The sequence below is a fragment of the Polistes dominula genome, unplaced genomic scaffold (assembly GCF_049000335.1).
Source record: "Polistes dominula isolate Pdom_NZ unplaced genomic scaffold, Pdom_raw_medaka contig_79, whole genome shotgun sequence".
NCBI lineage: Eukaryota > Metazoa > Arthropoda > Insecta > Hymenoptera > Vespidae > Polistes > Polistes dominula.
Genome location: NW_028300916.1, coordinates 2,609,170 through 2,634,784, shown reverse-complemented (window position 1 = coordinate 2,634,784; position 25,615 = coordinate 2,609,170). Strand labels below are relative to the sequence as shown.

Genomic DNA, 25,615 nt, shown 5'->3' with positions numbered 1-25,615 from the left:
AACCACACGTGTCTCCAAAAAAGTCTCTGGCAAATGATCTATTGATAATAAAAAATAAAAAAGAAAAAAAAAAAAAGAAAAAAAGTCAAACGAACCAAATCTTTGGCTTAATGCCAGATTTATCCTACAAGCACGTACGCTTTCATTCATTCGTAGTGTCGTTTATCATTCTTTCGTAAAAATTTATGGGAATGATTCTTATTGGTAAATCAAATTATTTAAAAAGTAGGTTGAAAAAGAAAAATGGAAAAAAATAAACAAAACAAAAAAATAAATGAATTTTACGACAAAATGAGTTTTTTGTAACGATGTAGTAAAAGTAAAGTTTTTTTGTAATATAAAAATGTTTAAATGCTCTTGTCATTTTATTTTTGTTCTTTCATATTTCTATAGTTTCATTTTTTTATATAGAAATGTTGAAAAGAGTATTTTTAAATACGAGAAGAGAGCGTTTTATTTTTGATTTTTGTTTTTTTTTTTTTATTATGCGATTAGTCATTTGGTTATTACAAAAATATTGGTTCCTTTGATAAAACAAGTTTTATATGCTATAATTATGATATCAAACATAAGATGATTTTGTTTAGTAGTAGATAGGAACGTTTTGATCGTTAAATAATGTCAAGTGATATTAGAATCAAAAGGATAAAACTCCCCGAACGTGCTATTAAAGTATGAAAAAGTATTAGCTTACTTATCTCTGTGATAGTAGCACGTGAAAATCACATTAATGGTATAAATCTCGTACATAGGTAGAATAAAATTTCGGTCATGTATGTATGTCTACGTGTGTGTTCACGAATACGGTTAACCGGATAAAGACCTGGATCGTAGATTCTCTTGGGAAAAAAGGAAAAGATTAAATCCTAGTGATAAAGACTATCGTTTGGTTTAGATAAAATATATTATATATATAATACAATAATATAATAATATAATAAAAAATATAAAATAAAAATACAATTATATATTATATTTACAAATATATTTAAAAAAATATACACTATTAATATAATATATTAATAAAATAATTTATTAAAATATATTAATATTAATAAATTTTAATTAATTATTAATATATTGTATATATATATATAATATTTTATAATATTATAAATTATAAAATATATAATATTATTATTATATTATTATAAATAAATAAATAATTATTATATAATATATATAATAAATATTTATATAATACATATTGTAATATATATATAATATTATTATTATATATAGATATATATATACCTACATATGTGTGGTATAGGTACATATATCTTTTTTATTATACTTTACTAAGTACCATTATAAAAAAAAAATTACCCAACGAACGTATGACTATTCTTATCCCCCCCCCCAAAAAAAAAATAAAAAAAATAAAAAAAAAAACAAGGTAAAAAATAATGATTAGAAATAACATAAAACATAAATCTATTTTTATCATTTGAAATTCGTTATTTCTAGTATAGTGATTCGTGCCAACGGATACGAGTCATCGTATTGGTACAAAGTACAATTTTAGCGGAACAACGAACGCGACGTATGACGACCAATGACGACGACGTCAGGTACGCGTCACGATCGACGTTTCAACGTTATTATACGAACGGTGAATTGACTCGCGAAAAGGGTGGCTGCTGTTCTACAGGACATCGAGATTAACGAGAACCGATAATAAACCAGATTATCGTTGATAAAGTTCCACCTTTCTAATAGGAACAATGTTCTCGTTATCGCGCTCGTGTAAAAAGGAAAAAATAAAACCTTTTTTTCACTTGTTATTTTTTACATCTCTTGTCTTAAACTACATTAACACTTTCGTGACTAACGATAGGTTAGTTCAAATAATAACTTATTTTGTTCAATTTGTTCAATCTTTTGTTTAACGTTGACAACATAAACCTCATTTTGTTTGTTTTTTTTTTTTCATAATCCTTTAAATCTTTAACTTTCCAATTATCGTTCCGTGTAATTTTGATATTTTTTTTTTCTAATTTGTATAAACAACAAATGATTCTAACAATGATATTGACGATACAATATTCTTTTTTTTTTTTTTTTTGTTATTATATTTATATACTCATTTAAATAATAATAGCGAAATTGTGGTGTTTAATTAAAAGATTTGTTTCGTTTTAAAAAGCTATCGAACGTTAACGTACTGCGGTAAAGTGTACTTTTGCACAAACGTACTGCTAATGGTACTGCTTCGAATTATTCAAATTTTTGAGCTTCCACATAGACGGATCCCTTCATTAATCTTCCGTTTAATGAACCCCCGGCAAACCAAAACCTGTTTGCACGCAAACCCGAACATCGAAGATTTTACACAGGGAATGCATCTCTCTTCTAGCTTAGCCTAGATCATCCCAATTTTCATCATTCCAACCTTACCTTAAAAAAACAAGCTTAAGAGACCGAGATAGATAGATAGATAGATAGATGGATTGATAAATGAAATAGAAAGAGAAAAGAAATTGTATTTGAACTTTTTCTTTCTTTTTATTACCTTTTTTGATTTGTTTTTCTTTTCATGGCTAAAACACAAAATCTTCTTCTACTTTCGTTGAATATAAAGTCGCAAGGGGAATGTTTTCGAGAAAAAAAAAAAAAAAAAGGAAAAAGAAAAATAAACGTAAGAGTGGAAAGTTGTATTTTCTGAATAATTGAAAAGTTCTCTTACTTTCGTTAGGCTTTGAAATATTCATTTAAGACGTTATCTTTCTATGACGTGAATAACTTTTTAAAATAAAGATTACAAAAATAAAATAAAAATAAAACAGGAAAAGTCGAGTATCAAAGATAAAGTTTCAATTTTTTTTTTTTTTTTAATATTTTTTAAAAATACGAGATTAAAATATTTCATTCATAAACTATTTTACATTCATAAACATTACTTTGAATATTTTAAAATAGATTTTAAAGTACATAGTAGCCATATACATTTCAATAAAATGTAATCCCAATAAAGTTTTTACATATGTTAATAATTGTAATGAAAATTTTACCATTAGGATAAAAAATGTTCAAATAATCTCATTATCTCGAAATAATAAAATAATTATGGCTAATTACTATGAACTGTACGTACCATTTCTATACTTTGAGTAAATGATAAGAGAGGGGTGGGGTGGGGGAAGAAAAGTTTCAAACTTCGAGTCTTTTTTGAAAAAGTTTCAACTGATGAAAGCAGAAGCTTGCTTGAAGCAAATTGAAATCAACATTATTGAAAGAAAAGGGAATGAAGCAAACGAATGGACCGGATAGAAAACGCATAGACATACAAACACACATGTATGAAAAAGAGACAGAATGAGAGAGTGAGAAAGAGAGAGAGAGAGAGGGTGAGAGAGAGAGAGACATTTGTAGATTCTCTTTGGTCTTTGTTTACGAAAGTAATAGAAGAGAATGTGTGCGGGGTGGTGATGAAATAACCGTACGAATGACTCAACGTCAAGGATGTACTATCACACACATGTTCTCACTTGCCAAAGAAGAAAATAAAAGAAAATGAAGGAGATATATCTAAGTGAGAATCTAATTGAGACGAACTATTCTTTTTCTCTCTTTCTTTTTTATTCAATAATTAAATTAGAATAATGTATTCGATTAATAAATTAGATATACTGTAATAATATTACTGTAACATTACAATAAATGTTATAGTAATAATATAATATAAATTTTTTTTTATTAATAGAATAATATTATTATAATTATAATTAATAATATAATTAATTTAAATGTAATATAAAATAATATAATAATATTACATATTATATAATAGGTACTACTGCAATTAAAAGTTATAGTAATTAAATTAAATTAAATGTTATTGTAATAACATAATATATATATAAGAATTTCCTTTTATTAATATATAAATATTATTAATATATTAATTAGTAAATATTATTATAATTATAATTAATAATATAATTATTAAGAATGTAATATAATAATATTATAATATTATATTATATAATATTATTTGGTTTCTTTACTTGGTTTCTTTACGTACTTTATAATCTATTGGAAAATATTAAAAGTAACAATATAATATAAATTTCCTTTTATTAATACAATACTATTGTATTTTAATTATAATTAATAATATAATTAATATGGATAATAATAATTTGATCTTAAAAAAAAAAAAAAAAAAGAACAAATTGAATTACTCGCTAAACTTACGTTAGTTAAATTTGATCATTTGAATATTTTTAATTAATAATTACAAGCACGATTTTGCAATAATAATAATTAATTTTAATACGTAAAATTTTCTTCGTAATTTATCGGAATACACGTTATTAAAAAGTCGTTATGCTTTATATCTCTCGTTAAATTCGAAGTACAAGAGTATCATAAATTTATTATACGTTTATATCCGTAGTAGAAGTATTCAAAATCGATATATACGATATGAGGTCGGGAGGTCGTATCGATTCTGATATTATCGATAGGAATTCTGTTTGTTATTAGGAAGTTACAGTTTGACAAATGTGAATTATCCTATCGGAGAAAGGATACAAGATTCTTGTAGAAATCTTTAGCATCGTTGAGAAAGCATCGTTTATCTTTCTTAGTATAAGCATTTTGTAAGCTGTTGCGCTTCTTCTAATGGACTCCGATCTCAAAGTTGGATATTCGAGACCCTATCACTATTTTACACACGATACACTATATATATACACGTATAGAAGAAACATTATTTTTATACTAAAAAAAATATGAGACTAAGTTTTCTTAGGCTGGGATTTGAAGTATGTATTTTTATATCATGCTAGTGGTATGAGAAAAGTTTTGTGTATGTCTGACATAGAAACAATTTTTTTTTCTTTTTTTTTTCTTTTTCTTTTTTTCGGACAAACTTTGTTATATTTTTGAACACAAACTTCAAAACTTTTTAACTTATACAAGTATATATATATATATATATATATAGTATATTGTTGAAACACATACATATATACACATATAATATACACGTATAATGCGTTAGGGTTACATAAGTTCGATCGTTATTTTGTAGCATGTATTTTTTATCATAGCAATAGTATTACCAGGAAAAGTTTTTTAAGAATATCGAAACTTGTGACGAGACTACTTGCCTCGTACGTTGACAAGAGAGATAGGGATTAGAAAATCATTTATTTATTTACTTACATTATTCTTCTTTGATTTATTTATTTATTTAGTATGTTAAATTATTTAAAAAGTTCGAAACATCGAATTTATTTTTTCATAATTTATCGACACGATGAATTTTTGATTAATTTTAGGTAACAGTATCTTTTTTTTTTTTTTTAAATCAAACACATTTTTATTTATATAATATTATACAGTGTGTGTAAAAAGTTTATTCGTATACTGATCAATTTGAAATAAAATTGTCGTAAAATTGTAGTTTATTAATTTATTTTGATATCCTCTTTTTTCGTACAAGAAATGATGTTTCTTTAACGACAAATAACATTCATTTTTGATCATACTACCAAAGATGGATACTCTTTCCAGTATCGACTAATTTATTTCTCTTTACGTTTCGACAAATCAAACGAACGTTTCAGGCAATATTAATTAAAACGTTTCTCGATTTATTCATAGGTTTTCGTGAAAATGTGTTCGAAACAGTTACTCCAAATACATTTTCATTTCGTAAACAAACGTATCATGGGAATTTGCGTTATTATCGACTATAACGAGTACGTTTTATTTTTCCTTTTTGTTTTTTGTTTTTAATTCGAATTCGGACACTTCTACGTTTTATTTGCTCTTTTTTGCATCCTTTTTTCACATATATATATATTTTTTTTTATCAAAATATTATAAACGTATATACGAAATAATACATTTTATTCAATTTGCTTGGACAACAATTCACTGATAAACGATAAAAAATAAAAAAAATAGTGATATTTTTTATTTATTATTAAATTTATTATTACAATTATGAAATTTAGTTGTTAAGAAGTCGATCAATCAATCTTACAAATATACGAAGTTACAAGTAAGAGATTATGTTTAAGTTTTTGTTTTTGATTGGCATGAAAGGATCTCATTTTTATCCAAGAGGAATACAAGCGAGTATAAAAGAGAGAAATACAGAAAGAGAGAGAGAGAGAGAGGAAAGGAAAATACATCTTCAATCTATCTATGTGTCTTGAACCCCAGTGTATTCTCCCAATTCTCGCATATCAACGTCACTTTCTATAAAAATGGAAGCGGTTCTTTACTCATGGGGATGTCCACGAAAGTGCGTTATTCCATTATGCGATTGAAATCCATTTGGGATTTTCATATTTTGCAAATAAAAGTATATTTAATATTTACACAAGTTACAAACCAACAATTCTCTTGCTAACTTAGAAAATTTACTTTTAACAAAATTTTGTCCCAAAGTGGAAAAGAAGAAGAGGAATAATAAAAATATAAATATAAATAAAAGAAAAAGAAGATGAAGAAATATTTTTCAAAGAAAAAATATAACCGAATGAATGAATGAAAAAAATCAATTCTAAAATACGTGATATTTTGTGTATGTTTTTTAATTTTGTAGTTTTTTTTTTCTTCAAATGTACGAGAATTTTATTTCTTCGAGATAGTACACTTTGCTATGACTCTTTATTCGTGACCTAGAGATAGCATGTTTAATGTACGAACAAACGAACGAACGAACGAACGAACGAACGAACGAACGAACGAACGAACGAATGAAGGTAATGACGAACTATATGCGTACTGCACATTAATTCAGAAATGCTATGCAACGTCGAGATGCATCTCTTGTGATTTGTTTCCACCTAACGAATCGTACTACTTCAAATGCATAGTTTTGGATTTAACCAACGATCCCACGAATTGAGTTCGCGACGTATCTCTAAGTGATAGTAGGTGATATCTATTATAATTTTAGAACAGAAGATAGTTTTGATCATGAAGTTAAGTATTCTAACAATTTCACATTTGATTATTTAAACTTATAATATTTATTATATTTCAATGTAATTATATTTGCTTATATGTAAAATATATTTTGTTCAATTTGTACAATTATAATTCTAAAACAAAAGATAGTTTCGATTATGAAGTTAAGTATTCTAACAATTTCACATTTGTTTATTAATATTTAATATTAATTATATTTAAATATAATTGTATTTGCATATACGTGAGACATCTTTAAACAATTATTCGTATTTTAATTTTTTATCTAATAAGATATGATTTATCAATTAATCGATGATTAAACTATTCTACAAAGAGTTAAAGGCAAACAATTCTTAAACCTTTCAAAAATAGTTGAATAATTTATAAAAAAATAAAATTCTAAACTACCATTCTTTCATCTTGCTTATTTGTTTAAATAATATTCAGAAACATACTTACTATAAATTATTTATTGTATATCTTGAACGACTTTAGTGTCTACTTTCAGTGATCATTGATTTACTTCGATGCAACAACATTTACGATCCTACAAACTTATACTTAATCCTAGTTTAGAGATTATCCATCGATTTAACAATTTTATCGAGTTAAAAAGTCAACAAGATTATGGTCAATTATTTATTCAAAATAAAAACCAAATCGTACAGTCTTATTGACCAATTTTGAATGCTTTGACGATTGAGTTATTTGCACGAACGAATTCAGTTCGAGTAAAGGAAAATACTCGAAAGGGAATAAGTGGCTGTAAAAAAAGGGGAAGAAGAGAAGAAAAGAGTTGAAAGGAAGTGGCTTTGTTTCGCGTCGAATGATAAAAAAGAAAATGAAAAAGAAAAAAAAAACGAAACGGAAAAGGAAGGGGTGGAAAAAAGGTGAGTGAAGAAAAAAGGAAGGGGAAAAAAAGAACGAAAGAAAGAAATAAAGGGGTGAAAAAGAAGAAAAGAAGAAGGAAAAAAAAATCACGAAAGTTCGTCTCGAGCACGTCTTGTATTCACGCTGAAGGGATGACCTTATTACGACGTTTTAATAAGCTTCCCAAATGAGGTCACGTACACACGCGCCTAAGGCGGTACCCAAACCTAAACCATTACGCGCAAGTCAACACCTGTCTTACCCATACACACACACACATAGCCACAGATAAAAGTATTCCTATATATGCGTATAAATGATATATATATGCACACGTGTGCATACACTGATTAGTAGTAAAAGTGTTTGTGTGGTAAACAAACTGAGATAAACACACTGATGCTATAAATTAAAAATGTTCAACCACATCGATTAGCTGATGTTAATTAATTCCAATCCATTATGATAATAATTTAATAGTAATTTTGTTTATATAATAATTAATATGTTAGTTTACAAATGAGATTGCAATTAAACAAAATGATTCATATTTAAGTGTTAAATTTTTTTTTTTTGTAAACGTATTATTTTTTATTTCATTCGAATGGAAATATTTTGTTGATTGTTTTGTTTCATCTTTTTCAAATATTGACCGAATGAGGGAAATTGTTTTTACGAATTGTTCAGTCATCTTTCAAAAAATAATGCGAATATTTATGCGTGTATATCGGAAATCAGAACAAAATTTGGTTTCAAGTACAATTTTATTATTTTATTTGAAAGTTGTTAGTTAAAATAATCTTTTTTTTTTTGACAATGTAAGTTCATTGAAGTATCTATTTTCTAACAAATTCTATGATAACAATTAGATAGTAATTATTACGTATTCTATGATGTGAAAACCCATAGGATGCAAATGAAATATTCTCGAGTTACGTAAACGCTGTACCTTCCGTTTGATTTAATTCTATAAATTATACAGTTAATGTAACTATATGATTATTATTATTATTATTATTTAATGTATTTTATACAAATAGACGTAGATGCACTTGAATTTAATGAAATAAAAATGAAATCAGGATCCCAACGCGTATACCATTATCGACATACCTTTTCGCATCGAGTTAGTCAGACGACGAAGTTAGGCGATATCGTTGAATATTAAATGAACATTGATTCGTTTCAAGTCAAGCGATGCGAGAAAGGTCTTTTAATCGATACTATCGAACTTACGGAATTGTCAATTATAACATTCACAAATTAACTTACATTTGTTATTCTTATATATGCAATTGACTTAAATTACAAATGAAAAATAATTGATTACAATTTTAACATTCGTTTAGAGAAATTTTTAAGATGCATTAAAGAAATATTTTAAAACAAATCAAAATTATTTTCTATACATTTATTTTTTTTTAGTAATAAAAATACGTCGAATTTAAGTTGATATTTTTTAAAAATAATATTTTCATTTATTTGTATCCTAAAAAGAGAAAGTAACTCAATGAAAATTTATTTAGTTTTTTTAGCAAATCATTGATACTAACTAACATTTTTTATTGAAAATGCAATTAACATAAATTACAAATGAAAAATAATTTATCACAATTTTAACATTCGTTTATAGAAATTTTTCCTACCCATTAGAAAAATTTGTAAATATTTTGAAACAAGTCAAAATTATTTTCAACGCAATTATTTTTTTAGTAATAAAGATAACGCCGAATTTAAGTTGATATTTTGAAAAACAATATTTTCATTTATCTCTAACAAAAAAATAAGAAAGAAAAAAAATGTATCTCAATACAAATTGATTTATTTCACAAGTAACATCGTTGATGGATAGTTTTTATCGTTTTTAATTATCGTAAAAAAAAAATGAAATGATTGTAATCCATACTTTCTTCCCCCTTTTTCTCTACAAATAAAAATTCTAAGTAAAGGTACAAATAATAGTAGAGTCGTTGAACGAAATAAAATCTCAAAAGCATTAGGTTGCTTTTTGCTTTTATCTCGTCAACGGGATTGGTGATTCGGCAAAGTGCCAAGAAAAATCAGCTACACGCACTCTTTCACGTTTATTTACGTTAGGCGTATCGAGACGGTGGCACTCGTGCAAAATCCAAACCAAAATCATTGAAGAAGCATACTAAACCAAAGGATCCAACTCGATCATCGATCGAAATTCCTATTCGTTATATACAATAATATTACATATATACATATATACGTAATGGATACATTCATATAATATGCATTCAACGAGAAGATTGAATCAGAGATCGTTGCTGAATAAGTACGCTTCTATACTTTCACAAGAAACTCGCGTTTATGCAAAGTGGCACGTGCTGAACGACGTAATCGAATTCGAACGTGATTTTCATGATTAAAAGACGATGATTTTATAATAACACATAGATATTTTCTTTACAATATTATAAAAACTTTCTAAAATCACATATCATCTTTTTCACGTACAAACAAAAATTGATTTGTTCATTGCAAAATTTTTTTGAAGTGAAAACTTCTTTAGAATGGGAGTGATCTGAAAAGTAAATAAACGGAAACGGAGCTATGTAACGAAGCTATGAAACGGCTGCCATACTACATAATGAGAGAAAAAGAGACAAACATAGGATTTAGACTGCGAGGGAATGAGACGGAATATAGCTATACAGTTTTTCCTAATCTCGGCCTCCTCTTTATGCTATGCTTTGTAGTTATCGCTCCTGGTTGTATATGTGTGTGTTTGTGTGCGATTGCATACTACAAAGCGTAAAAACACATATTTTTTCGATACTCGAAATGTTTGTAGGTAGGAGCGATAGAAGGGTAAGAGAATAAACAGAGATAAGCACGTAGGTATGCGACAAAAGTATAAGGTCCAAACGAACCGACGGTCGACATAAACAAGGAAGGAGCGTGGTATGTTTTTTTTTTTTACCAAACGTGTCATTACTTTTCTATTTAAAAATGTTTCTATTTTATTCAAAAATTAATATTAAATTATTTATTTCGTAAATATTATTCTTATTAATGATTATGAAATATATAGATTAAAATAATTGTATTGTCTGCAAAATTTTACAAAAAAAAAAATTGATTACAAGATACATGAGAGAAAAAGAATTAGACAACATTGTAGAATACTTTTCTTATAAATATCCAAAGACATGTTTTTTAATTATAATGTTTGCGTATTAAGGAAATTTATACTAATTTTTCAATAAAATAGAAAAGTTTGTAAATACAAGAAACTCGATTACGAGGATTTTTACCGAGGCTTGTTTACGAGACTCGTCTACGAGGCCTAATTAAACACACCCTACGGACTTATCGGAAAGACCCTACGAACTTATCGGAAAGACCCTACGGACTTATCGGAAAGACCCTACGGACTTATCGGAAAGACTCTACGGACTTATCGGAAAAAACCTCACTACCGTTCGGAAAAAACCCCACTTTCGGAGTAACTTTACTAAAAGTAGTAAGGTTTTTTCCGAAAAGCAGTGAGGTTTTTTCCGATAAGTCCGTAGGGTCTTTCCGATAAGTCCGTAGGGTCTTTCCGATAAGTCCGTAGGGTCTTTCCGATAAGTCCGTAGGGTCTTTCCGATAAGTCCGTAGGGTCTTTCCGATTAGTCCGTAGGGTCTTTCCGATAAGTGCGTAGGGTCTTTCCGATAAGTGCGTAGGGTCTTTCCGAAAAGTAGTGAGGTTTTTTCCGAAAAGTAGTGAGGTTTTTACTAGACTAACAGAGGTGTTTTGTTACAATGCATTTTTAAGTTACCAGAAGCAACCCATCTCATTTCTTTGAATTGAGGACAAACTTACTGTTTAATATGTTATCTATTTATATATGTTTTCAATAAAACGTATAATAATTTTTGAATGTGATAACAATAATATAATAATAATATGATAACAAATAAACCCAACAATTATTCTACTCCTTACATTCTGCAGTCGTCTCTTTCCCTCGAAACTTAGTTTTTCGAAGGTTTCACTTCTAACACGTGTGATCTACCCACATGATTTTTTTTTTACAAAAAACTTTATTTTAAAAACTACTTTTATAATCATTGATACTTGTAACGTATGTAATTTTTTTTCTTCGCGATAAAATGTAACATAAAATGGTATATATTTCTTTTCTGTATTATCCATCTTACAGGAAGATGAAAATTAAAAAACATAAAAAAAAATACATAAAAAAAAAGGTGCGCGTATAAGCGAGTATGCTCGATCAAACCTTGGACATAATCCAATCGATTGAACATAAAATAGATGGTCTATGTGTCGTATACCATTTCCGATATGGTCTGATATCGTACAACGTTCTTACGTTACAATGTCAATCGTACTGTATACTATCCTTTTGAACGAAATTTTATTACGTCATATGCACAACTAAAGAAGGTTTCTTTTCCAATTTTTTTTTTTTTAATATTGTCTTTTTTTCTCAATAAAATATTCGGTATTTAAATTGAAAATTGAAAATATTGTAAATGTTTTAAAAACACAAACAGAACTCAAAATATTGAGAATTTGTTAAATGTAAGTTTTGATGATAATTGAACAAAGATAAAAATCGTTTGACATGATTAGTATGACGTAATTAGTGAACGTGTTAACTAAATCTAGTAATTCATTGACAAATGTGCATTAACAGAAACGATTCAATGGTTTTAGTCGTGTTTCCTCTTGCTAACGAAGCTATGCGGTAAATTTCTCGCATTCTGCGCAAAGCAACGTCAAATTAAACCGCACACTGATTTCAGTCGTATCACGCTATCGTGTAAAAAAGAAAATAAAAGAAAAAAAAAACAGGAAAAGAGGAAACGAAGAAGCCAATTTATATTTCGTATGCTAGTGTCGTAAGGTGCGCATAGTAGCATAACAATATAACAAGTGAATCTATATTTTGTACTTTACATTTCACTCATGGATAACCAACAGAGTTATACATGTACACTTATGCCTAGACTTGTACATATATATGTATATAAATGTACATATAAATCTTGATTAGATACTTTGAACAACTTTAAAATTATTTTTTCAAAAGAATAAATTGTTTTACCTCAAAATTATATATTAGTTTTCTTCGCAACTTCGTTTAAATTGCTAAACATTCTTCTTGTTGTTTTTACCAATATTTTTTCATCGTAGTCATGTTTATCTAAACAAATTATGCAAATTTGACTGTTAAATATTTTAAAATATTAACCCACAAAATAATATTTTTATTATTTTATTATTTTATTATTTTATTTATCAATGTAAATCATCGTAGTCATGTTTGATAAACAAATTATGCAAATTCGAATATTAAATATTTAAAAATATTAACGTAGGATAAGATTTTTTTATTATTTTATTATTTTATTATTTAGTGTGTTAAATATTAACAAATATTAACGTACGATAATATTTTTTTATTATTTTATTACTTTGTTTTCTATGTAAGTCATCTTAGTTATGTTTGACAAACAAATTATGCAAATTCGAATATTAATTATTAAAAAATATTAACTTACGATAATATTTTAATTATTTAATTATTTTTTTTTTTTATTTAATCGGTAGAAAAGCATGCAAGTGAAAAATTTTTTTACAAATGACAAATATTTCGGATAAAACATAAATACACACATATCAAATATATTTATAATATGATCACATTTTTTATTCATGTATATAAATATAAATATATATATATTATATATGTAAATATAATATTTTAGAGATGCATATAAATATAGACATTCAATTTATCTAAGGGCGTGACCTTTCTCGTTGTAAATGAAGGGTTTTACATTGAAGACTTTCGCCTTTGTTGCAGAGAGATCGTCACAGAGGATCGTCGGAACGTATTACCCTCATAAATGTCCCATTAAAGTTAATTCCTTTGCTACCCTCGTCTTTCATTTATTTATATATATATATACACTAATACATACATATATGCGCATTTTTATATTTCGTTTCTAAACGATTAGTTTAATTTTTTGATACCAGAAAATCAAAACAGTTTTACAATATCAAACGATAATATATCGTATACTCTGTTTTCAACATCGATGATATTTATACATCGATACAAGTGTGTATGTGGTGTGTATGTAAAAGAGAAAAATTAAGAGAGAGAATATAAAATAATATAAAAAAAAAAGAGAAGTGTTATGGAAATACTAGAAAATATATGGTCGATAGGTCGATATGTTTTACAAATTGAACTTGACATTTTGATTTCCTACGATTGTTTATAGTCTGATGTATATTTATAAGCTCTCCTCCAGCTTTAGTAGAATCGAAGATAGTGTTCTAAATGTGTTTTTATGAGAGGGAACTTTGTGAATTAGTATGTTGAAAGGAACTTTTAGATTTTAGTGTGAACGTATATCTATCAATGTTGATAAAATTTCATTAATTCTAACCCTAACAATTTTCTTTTATTATTTCTTCATTCCAATTTTATTCTTACTTAATTTCTATTTTTTTTTTTTTTTTACTTATAATATGCTCGTTAAAAATACATTTATTTTACATTTAAATTATGATCTTAAATTAATACACAGTTTCTTTTTATATTTCACCAAGTTAAATTGCATAATTATTCATACACATGCATAAGGTTTTTCTTATCGTTACAACGGATATTGGCACCGGTTTAAACCGATGGGATATGGGATAGGAAGGGTAGGAGGAATGAAAAAAGAAAACAAAAAGTGTACTATGTTTTATTCGTTTTCATAGTATTTCAACACGAAGTAAGAAACGATCGATTTTACCGTGTGAATAATGAATGAAATAAAAAAGGGAGCGAAGTACTACAAGACTGAAATAACGAATTATAAAAACCTCGCGTGATTTTTCTTCCAACAATAAATACTTCTTTTTTCTTTTTATTATACCATAAACCCGTTGTTTTATTATTATTTTTTTTATTTCGATATTTTGGATCAATCGAAAGGATCCAAATTTTCTTCAAAATGAATATTCGATTGATATTGAAATGAAATGGGGGAAACAGGGATTAAATGTTTCAAAGATTGATTACATCCCCAACTGAATTTATAAATTAGTGAAATTCTATTCGCGTTTAATAGCGACTCTGAAGTACGATCAATAATCATGAGAGAGAGATAAAGAGAATGAGAGATAGATAGAGAGAGAGAGAGTTATTGAAACGAGATGAAATACGATGGGATGTTGTGATATTTTTTTCACCCAGTTATCGAACAGCCGGTGAAAACGATTCACGTCCTTTCGTATTATTCGCTATCTCAGTTAGGTGAGAGAAAGAGAGAGAGAGAGAAAGAAAGAGAGAGAGAGAGTAACGCAATAACCTCATATTTCGGTCCATTCAGTTACATTAAGCATCTTTGCGCATCGTTCGTTCGTACATTGTTCTAGTTTCCTGATCTTATTATAGGCTTCTCTTAGAACCTAAGTGGTATTCTTGATGCAATATTGAAGTTTTCGAAACTTTACAATGTCTACCTTGGTAGACCTAATAGAAAGGTATTAATTTCCTTTTTCTTTTTCTTTTTCTTTTAAAACTTTTTTTAAAATTATTTTTTCATACATTTTTATCATAAGATTAAAAAGAAGAAAGATTTAATTGTAGACTTATACTAAGATATACCGGTCATAAAATGTTAATTTAATACAATTGTAAATTATTATAATATACAAAATAATACTGCAATTAGAATGGAATCACATAAAATATTAATACACGAAAAAATATAAAAAGTAAAGTTAGTTATGTCATATATAACTCTGAAAAAAATGTGAAATAATTGAATTGTAATACATCGCCATCTATTGAAAACTTACAGTATCTAAAGAAATAAATAATCTCTAAATAAAAAATCCTATAAGCGATAAAAAATAAAAAATAAACGCGATAAAAATTATTCTATGTACTAAGTTGGTGACAATGAATTTTTATATATAAAAATACATGTACTTATAATTATGAAAGTGGTTAACTTAAGTCACACATCTTTAGTTTTTAGATATAATATTTATTTAAATAATTACATATTTATACACTAAATGAATTTAATATACTATTTAAATAACAAACATTATTTAACAAATTCATTTTTAAGAATATTATAAAATTACATTGAATTAATTAACTTTAAAATAATGTAGAGTGTGTGAAATAAGTGATAAACTCATTTTTTTTTTAAATTATGATTTACAATTAGACAAATTTCATAATTATGGGAACACATATAGTATATAATTGATGTGTATGCATTAGATTAAGAAAAAACTAACTTTTTATTTCTACCCTTTTATTTTTGTTTTTCCTTATTTTTAACGACGAATCAACAAAGTTTCAAACAAGGAGTTAACATTTTTACGAGATTTCGTGGGCCTGTAATAAAGTCCCGACTCGGCACGATTCGAATAAACTTATGTTACGTTCACTACCTAAACTTACATATATATATATAATTTATCTTTTCGTTTGAAACGTCTTTGGAATAAAGTTTTTAACACGGAATGTGTTTTTTCACCGAGTACGTGACTCGTTTAGATAATAACTTATTGTTACAATTTCTTTTTATTCTTATTTCTTTTTTCTTTTTATAGAAGTGTTCTTTTTAAAAAAAATGGCGTTGTAACGATGTCTTAAACAGTGGGTTAACCTTTTTTTTTTTACGAGAATTCGTCGGGTAACACGTGGCACAGGGCACGACGATTCTCTCTCTCTCTCGCTCTCTCTTTTTCTCTAACACATTTTCTTTTTCTTTCTCTCTCGACAAAAATTAACGACCGTTTCGAGTCAGAAATAATGCCGTCCGTTTGAAAATTTACGAGCAGTAACGTAAATTATTCTGATCGATGTACCACCGTCACCGTATTCCACTGTCGCGATATGCGCCTATACTTTGCCCAATGTAAATTATGTTCCTGCATCCCCTCATCCCTTCCTATCTCACTCTTTCTCTCTCTCTCTCTCTCTTTCTCTTACTTTATCGTAAAATTGCTACACAACTATGGTGGTCTCTTCGTAAGATTGACTAGAGAATGTTTCGAGTTTCCTGATTCGTAGCGTGTGCAAGGATAATTGGATGTCGAGAGTCACCGAAAGAAATGGAAGAGATTCTGATGTAAATGGGGGGGGGGGTAGGATGAGGATAAGGGTGAGTATTCTGATTTTCCTGTTACTTTTTTCTTCAGCTGTAGTAGTGCCGTTGTTACTACTACATCCGTTGAACTATTTCCTGCTAATCAGTCGTTTGGATTAAACGATGCCAGACGTATATTTCTTTTTCTTTTTGTTGTTGTTTTTCTTTTCTTTTTTTAAACGGAATACTCTTGGGGAAAGAAAAATCGTTGTCTTGATAAAAGTACTGGGACTAGCATCTGTCGTCATTGAAGTGACAACTAATGTAAACGTGATTAGATTTATTTGAAGAAAAAAATCAAAGAGAAAGAAGAATAGTACAAATTAGTTCAATTACTTTCAACGTTAAATTATTTAGTTGTCCTTAGAGATTTAGCTAAATTTTCTTCAATGAAATTTATTTCATTCTCTTTTTAATATTCTTCTATTCTTCCTCGAGGTGCAACTAAAAAATAATGAAGAATGGTTCTTTTTCTTTTTAACTTTATGTCTAGCGAATTTTTTTTTCTTTTTTTTTTTTTTTTTTTTTAAATGTTGCAGACAGGAAAGAAAGAAAGATTTTAACACGTACGAGTCTGGGAGTTTTTATTTGTTTTTTATTTTTTTTTTATTTTTTTTTTTTTTTTAAGACTGTTCGAAAGAAACGTCAATAAATATCTATAAAACGTCCTTTGCTTTTTAAACCCTCGAACGAATTCAATCACGATTACTTTTCACGCTTTACCTCGTTAAACTTATCGACAAATCTTTATCGAGTTTAAAAGAAAAGCAATGGAACCGTAAAATGAAGTACCATTTTCACGACACTCAAAGTACATCGTTTCAATAGCGATTATAAGATGGCAACAGGTATTACACATACATACATACATATATATATATATATATATATATATATATATATATATATATATATATATTTTTTAAGCTATTTCTAAAAGTACAAAGAACTTTAGTCCGTTCTGTATTCATCCATGAGATTCCGGTCAAAGAATTCCTCTTTTCAAGGTCCCTTGACGATACGTTGCGTTGGGAAGAACGCAACGACGTGGAAATTAATGGGTTTCATAACTAACACAAACTCATTGTCATTTCTCTATTCTCTTTCTATGGTACTTCGTATAATTATTATCTTCAAAATCTTATCTTAAATTCTTAAACAACTTTTGTAGAATTTTCAACGAGAAGAATGAATACACACACATTTTTATTCTAAAATATTATTCAAATAAAATTAATTAATGAAAATATTTTACAGACGAGTATTTATCAATCCTGAAAATCTACAATTAAATATTATTAATTTATATATAATAGAAATAAGAATTTAAAAATATAATATAATTGTAAACTCCCATACGAACTTGTTGCCATTTTTTAATTTACTTATGTTAGTTTATATAAACAATTTTTTCAATAAAATCTAATATTAATTTCCTGATACTATTTATCGTTGTAAATAAAACAAAAATATATTAAATAAATTTATAAAACAAATATATAATTGAAGTAAAATAATTCGAAATATTTTATAAGCTAATCTTTATATATAAAAATTCAGAGGTTATCTAGGTCTTTAGGTACTGTAAGTTTTCGATAGATGGCTCTGTATTACAATTCCATTATTCCACGTTTTTTTCAGATTTACATACAACATAACTAGCCAAACTTTTTATATTTTTAAGAGTAGTTCTCTATTTTATGTATTCCATTTTAATTGTGATATTATTTTGTGTGTGTTGTAATAATTTAATAAATAATTTTATATTTTTATTTTATATTTTTATTTTAATATTAAATTAACATTTTATAATAAAACTACACCAATGCATAACCTAATAAATGTACATATCTTATTTGTTAACGTTATAATTATATTTAATTATTTATTACTCGATTTGGGTATATACACATAAGCAAAATATAAAAAAAAAAAAGGCCACTTATGACTAGCCTTACGAGCGCGAAAAACATTTTCTTCTCCTTTCTTTTGATTTTTTTCTCTTCTTTTCTTTTCTTTTCTTTTCTTTTTGCTTTTTTTCCCCCTACTTTTATTTCTATTTACGAGCGACCGCGAGACGCAATAGCAACACCACTTTTTCAACCCTTTTCCTCGCGGCGCACTTTTCACGGCGAATAAAAAACTCTTTTGGTGCATTGCTGGGTTCCAACGGTAGTAAAAATAAATCGAGTGAGTTTCTTTCTCTCTTTCTCTCTCTCTCTCTCTCTCTCTCTCTCTCTTTCTCATTCTTTCTTCTTTCGTTCACGTATCAGAAGTAACTGCGATGGGTGACTCTCGGGGATGAGAATGAGAGAATGAGAAAAAGAGAAAGAGAAAGTGAACATATATATTTTATTCGTGACAATACCTTATTTCTTGTTTTCTTTTTCTTTTTCTTTTCTTTTCTTTTCTTTTTTTTTTTTTTCATTTCATCTCATCTCACTTCCTCTCTTTTTCGTATAACTCTCACGAAATTGAATTTTGCACAACCATGAGAAAGATAGAGAGCAGTAAAAAAAAAAAAAAAAAAAGAAAGATAGGCAAAAGAGGGTCCAAGGAAAATAGTACAAAGGGTAGTAGTATAACGTGGTGCAAAGTGGTCGAGCGAAATAGAAGATAAGGGCTTGAAAGATATTTTATTATCTTGTTAAGCCGAACGGAATGTATATTAAATAAAGTATGAACATTGTAGGTTTTTTTTTTAGTATGGTTATGGTTCACAAAAGACCATGGTAAGAAAGAAAAGAAAAGAAAAGAAAAGAAAAGAAATGGATCATATGGAAGATTGAAGAGAAACTATATATATATATATATATACGAGTAAATATTAAAATGTGTGCGTGAATCTGTCCGTTTGTCTATTCATGTATGTTTTTAAAATTCATGTGTGTGTTTGTGCGTGTATGTTGTGTATATATGTATGAGGAAGAACCCTGAGAAAGAGGAAATAAGGTTCGGCTGGAAAGAAGGCAGCTGTTGAGAAGGAGGAAAGGAAAAATTTCACCGTAGAATGAAAGTTCTTTGCCAAAAGAAAGACATGAAACGGAATGAAAAAAAAAAAAAGAAAAAAAATAAGGAAGACAAGAAGGAAGCCAAAAAGAATGTCTTCTCATCTTTTATTTTTCAGAGACTATACTATTGGTGGTTTCATGCTAAAAGAAGACAGGAAGTAAAGTAAAAGGAAGGAAAGAACAAGTCGAGTCAAAAACTTCTTTCGGAGTTTCTTCAAGAATATCGGTCAGTGCATCGTACACCAAGTCTCGTCTATCAACCCTAGCCCAGCTAGCTCACCTAGCTTTTATCCTACTTTTCGTATTTTCTTCTTTTTTTTCCCTCTCGTCTCTGTTTTTTTTTCTTTTTTTATTTTATTTTTTCACTCAATCCATCCATCTCTTTCTCCCTCTTTCACACTTTTCATCCAGTTCATCGACGTTGTGTATCATCGCACACGACTTCGTCGTTTAACGAGCACGTTGGTTTTTTTTACTTTTCTTTCCCTCCCCCTTGGACATCTCGTATTACTTTCACGTGACTTTTATGTAAAAAAAAAAAAATCCCTAAACCTATCTTATATCACGTTCATAGAGTGAAAATTGTATTAAACTCTACGTAATAATTATATTTCGGTTGATGATATTAGCCAAGCATCACGTTTACCATATTATCCTGTTTTATTTTATAGAAAATAATAATAATAATAATAATAATAATAATAATAATAATAATAATAATAATAATAATAACTTGAATGTGAACAATCTTTAACGTGAGTATGAAGGGATCGTGTCGTAAAATTATACGTGTCATTTAACAAGTTTTCTAATTGAACGAACGATACTTTGGTTTAAAGTATTTTGTTTTTTATTATTTTTTTTTTATTTATTTAAATAAATTGTCAATCCTATTTTCTTTTTAAACTGATCACAAATACAACATGTTCATTTGGAAGAATTTTTTTCCAGTCACTTTGTAGATCCTCATCCATTTATTTTCACCCTGCCAAAAAAAGCAGTCCTTTCGATGGAGGAACTAACTTTGCTAAAGGGTAAAAAATCTCATTCGTTCTACTTATCTTACTTCCGACTATCTCTTTCCTATTTTTTTTTCTCACACATTATCCCTTTCTCTCTCTCTCTCTCTCTCTCTGTTGTTCATCCTATCTCAAAAAGGTTCCATTATCTGGAAGCTTTGCGTGATTGGGGTAAGAAGCCCAATCATAATGATGGACTGTCGATGAACGAAATTAGGTGTTTCTTTCCTAACAAAAAAAATATAATTCGATTTAAAACGAATAAGCCGTGTCCCAATTTAAATTGCGAATAAATTCAAAGTCAAATAAAATTGAAAAGAAAAAATGTAAAAAAAAAGAAAAAAATGAAAAATAGAAAAGGTGGTGGATGAAAAAGAAGAACGAAGAAATAAGTGTCTCAATTTAAATTTCAAATAAATTGATAGTAAAATAAAAATGAAAAAAAAAATGTAAAAATAAAAAAAGCCGTAAATTACGAAGAAAAACAAAGAAACGTGTGTCACCATTTTAAATAGTGAATAAATTGATAGTAAAATAAAATTGTAAAGAAAATATAAAAAAAGGAAAAAAAATGAGAAATAAAAAAGTATTATAGTTGATTAAAAAGGAAGAACGAAGAAACATTTTCAGTTCTCAGTTTCAAAGAAACTCGTACAATCGAGTTTATCGAATCGGAGGAAGAGGAAAAGGGAAAAGGGCGGCACTTGGTTGGTAACCTGTAATTAATTCGTCGATATTCGCGCTTTACGGTAAATAGCAGTAGGAAATACCTTTGACGGTGCGTGAATGCAAATGACGAATGACGAACACGAAGCTGTATTTAGGTGCAACCGGTTAACGATGATGGATCGGTAGATCGATCGATCGATCGATCGTACGGTCATTTTCCTTCGGTTCGAAACAACGATAAGCAACGAGAGAGAAAAAACTCTAATTTTTGCCTCGTGCTTCTATGTTTAACGTGTAAGAAACGAAAGATAAACAGTGTTTAAATAAAAAAAAAATAAAATAAAATAAAAAAGAAAGAAGAAAAAAAAGGGTCATGAGATATCGCTTTTAGATTTCCTTCCGCTTGATCCCTTCCGCTTGTCGCGTTCCGGTCGAGATAATGGAGTTAAAGGAAAACGGAAACTTTTTGACGCTGAACGTTTATTAAAGGACAACGTTACCTGTTCTCACTCTCACACTTTATCTCTCTCTTTCTTACTCTCTCTTTTTTTCTCTTGCCATATGTTAAAAAACGTTTCCCATAGATGATAATATAAAAAAGAACATGAGGATCGATAAGGTGGCAAGGAACGCATCACACGAGGGATAAAAAACGTTTATATTAACGTCAAGGTTAGACGTGTCTTTACATTCAACGTTGTTGTGCTCGATAATTTTTCGCTTTTAGCTACTTGCTATATAAAAAAAAAAAAAAAAAAGGAAAGTAAGAACAGTTAGGAAGAGAGGAAAAAGTTTAGAGAAATAACATATTGCTTTAAATCTTAAAGAAAGAAAAAAAGAATATCGAAAGAGGGATAAGATGAGAACTGTGTTCGATTAAAGGTAAATAGAATTAGAAAAGGGTTGGAAAGAATAAAAAAGACAATTCTCATCGATATATATACTTTTAGCACTGTACTTTTAGCATTGTTTGAAGAAGACTGTTACAAGCTAAAGTCGAGTTAGGATATGTGTATATGTATATGTATATGTGTTATTCCTTTTCTCGTGACAAGAAAAGGGGAAAAAAACCTAGTTTCCTAGTCGATTAAATAGGAGAAAGGACGTCGGAGATTCGAACGTTCGATCGGGAAGGTCTACGTTCTTATTATTTATCGACTAAACCCGACGGCATACGAGAATCATGCTCTTGGTTGATGTTGCAAGGACGAGACAATAACAACAAAATAAACACATACTTGCTTTTCTTATCTTTTCTTTTTCTTTTTCTCCATTGGTTTTACCAGAGGAAACAATAAATAAGTAAATAAAAAAGAAAAAGATAAAAAAAAAAATAAAGAGTCACTTTATGCATTATAAATGTATGACACGTAACACGTACTACAAGTTAAAATGATCAATTTTCAATCGCATTTTTTATGCAGATAAAAGATCCAAAGGAAAATACGAGCATTCGTCCTGGATTATTTAATTTGTGAATTTTTAATTGCCACTTATACTGCATATCAAAGGAAAATATTTCCATATCTAATTATTACGCGCAATATAGTAGAATAATTGTGATGATATTGGAGATATAAAAATAATCTCGTGACAAAAATTAGCAAACTTTTGATCAAACCAATATTGCATAAAATATACGTACTCTTTTCAATTTTATTATAACTTTAAATAAATAAATAAAAAGAACTTTTATATTATCGAAATATTTCCAATTCCAAATCAATTATATAATATGTTTAACGAAATCTTTATCAAAATAATATTGTATAGAGTATAAGTACTCTTAAATTGTATTATAACTTTAAATAAATAAAAAAAAACTTTTATATTATTCATATATTTCCAATCTTAAATAAATTATACAATATTCTCCCTTTAACTCGTATTTATTTTCTTGCTCATTAACTGACGAACCAAGACAAGCTTTTATGCACGCATGGTGTCGAAAGAATCACACTGAGAAGAAAATAATAAACGAGATAGAGGGTGGGAGAGAGAGTGAAAGACGAAAACGAAGTTGGCCAACGAGAGTACATTAACCCAGGAAAACCAAAGTCTCTTTTCCTATTTTCCTCTCTCTCGCTCTCTCCCATTCACTCCCTCCCCCTCGTTCTCTTTTCTATTTTTTCGCCCCCCCTTCTCCTAGCCCGATCTTCCTTGCTTTTCTCTACCTGCACTTGTCTAGGAAGCACACGCGTTTGCCGCGAAGTCTTCGAGCATGAGCATTGTCGGCGTTCGTTGAACTCTTACCTCAGCGTCCCTCCGTATCGAGACGGCAACGTGCAGCCACTACGACGACAACGACTACTACTACAAAGCTCGTCGTCCATCGGCCAGACTATTTTTCTTCTCAAGCATTCCCTTTTTTTTTCTCTTCTTCTTCCTCTTCTTCTTTTTTATCTTCTCCACTTTACTTCTCCTCCAGCTCCACTTTTTCTTCTTTTCTTTGTTGTTTTTCTTTTTGTTTTCTATCACCTTTAACCTTTCTCACAAACCACCAGCACCACCCACGCCAACAACTCCCTCTCGTTTCCCCCTTAACTTCAATTCTCTTCTTCTTAAGATCTTTATCGTCCAACGAAGTTTCCTTCCCTGACCTCCGTTAACATCGGGTCCGTTCAACCTTTCCCCTCTTCCCACGTCTTCCTCCACTACCTCCTCCTCCACTACCAGCAGCACGTCCCACAAGAAACCAATCAACCAAAACCACCCTTCCCCTCTAACCCCCTTTTCCAACCACTTCCTCCTCGTGCACACGATGATAGTACCGCGCGCGTTTACTTCCCCTAGCTTTTAACGGTTTCCAACTACCACCACCACCACCACCACCACCAACCACCACCAACACAACCACCTATATTTTTTTATTCTCTCTTTCTCTCTCTCGCTCTCTCTCTCTCTTTCTCTTGTATTTCTTCTTTTCAATTATTTTCTGATAATAATAATAACCAACCAACAAAAACAGCAACAACAACAAAACCAATGAAGAAGAAAATGTGGATGACCAATCCGTTGATTGAAGACGAACACGAGGGACAAATTTTGTTCAAATATATGTGTGTGTATATGTATGTAAATATGTAATATATATATATACACGAGTAAGTATTATTTACACATATGTATGTATGTGTATAGTTGCGTTGGCGCGCGAACTTTTCCTTTCTTTTGGGGGTTGTGCACGCGCGCGCGTTCGCGCATCTACTACTACCACCCCTATATTACTACAAACTACTACGACTAATTACTACGGACTACACCTAACTACCAAACAGCACACTCTCCACTTCCTCTCCACCCTTCTTCTTTTTCTTCTTTTCTTTATATTTATATGTATATATAAATTAATCCCTCCTCCCTCCTCCTATATAAAGGTGCATATAAATAAATAAATAATATATAATTCACTTTCATTTAAATTTATTTGTATGGAAGAAAAAAAAAACAAGAATTAAGACAAACCGATATCTATACTATACTATAAATATATATTTATATAAATAAATAAATATATACATATATGTATATATATATATATATAGCACCTAATAAAAATCCAGTGTTATTTTATATTATGATCGATCGATAAAAAAATTCTCTCGCGTCGCGTGATCCGTGATGAAAAATTATTTTTATTCTTCCCGTTGGTTTGACAACAACAACAACAAAAAACGTTAAATAGAAATGAACAAAAAAAAATGGAATCAAAAAATAAATAAATAAATAAAAAACAAAAACCAAAAAAAAAAAATAAATGACAAAAAAGGGTAACAACGAGAGAAAAAGATTGAGTGAGTGAGTGAGTGAGTGAGTGAGTGAGTGAATGAGTGAGTGTGAGAGAGAGAGAGAGAGTGAGAGAGAGAGCGAGAGAGGGGGAGAGAAAAAGAGAGCGTTCGCGCGTGGTATCGCACGAGCCGGCCGATGAGACACACCACGACAGACTAAAGC

General features: G+C 28.7%; 1 protein-coding gene across 2 annotated transcripts in view; it reads right to left on the bottom strand.

Moving 5' to 3' along the window:
* Positions 1–25,615, bottom strand: part of SK (small conductance calcium-activated potassium channel) — a 207,627-nt gene extending 182,012 nt beyond the window's left edge. The window contains exons 1-3 of one of the 2 annotated variants that reach the window (XM_089170796.1): positions 25,213–25,615; positions 24,784–25,031; positions 23,918–24,474 (exon numbers count right to left, since the gene is read on the bottom strand). The gene's annotated coding sequence lies outside the window, so the exon portion shown is untranslated. Of the gene's footprint in view, positions 1–23,917; positions 24,475–24,783 lie in introns of both variants that reach the window. The other variant, XM_089170797.1, reaches the window with a different exon arrangement.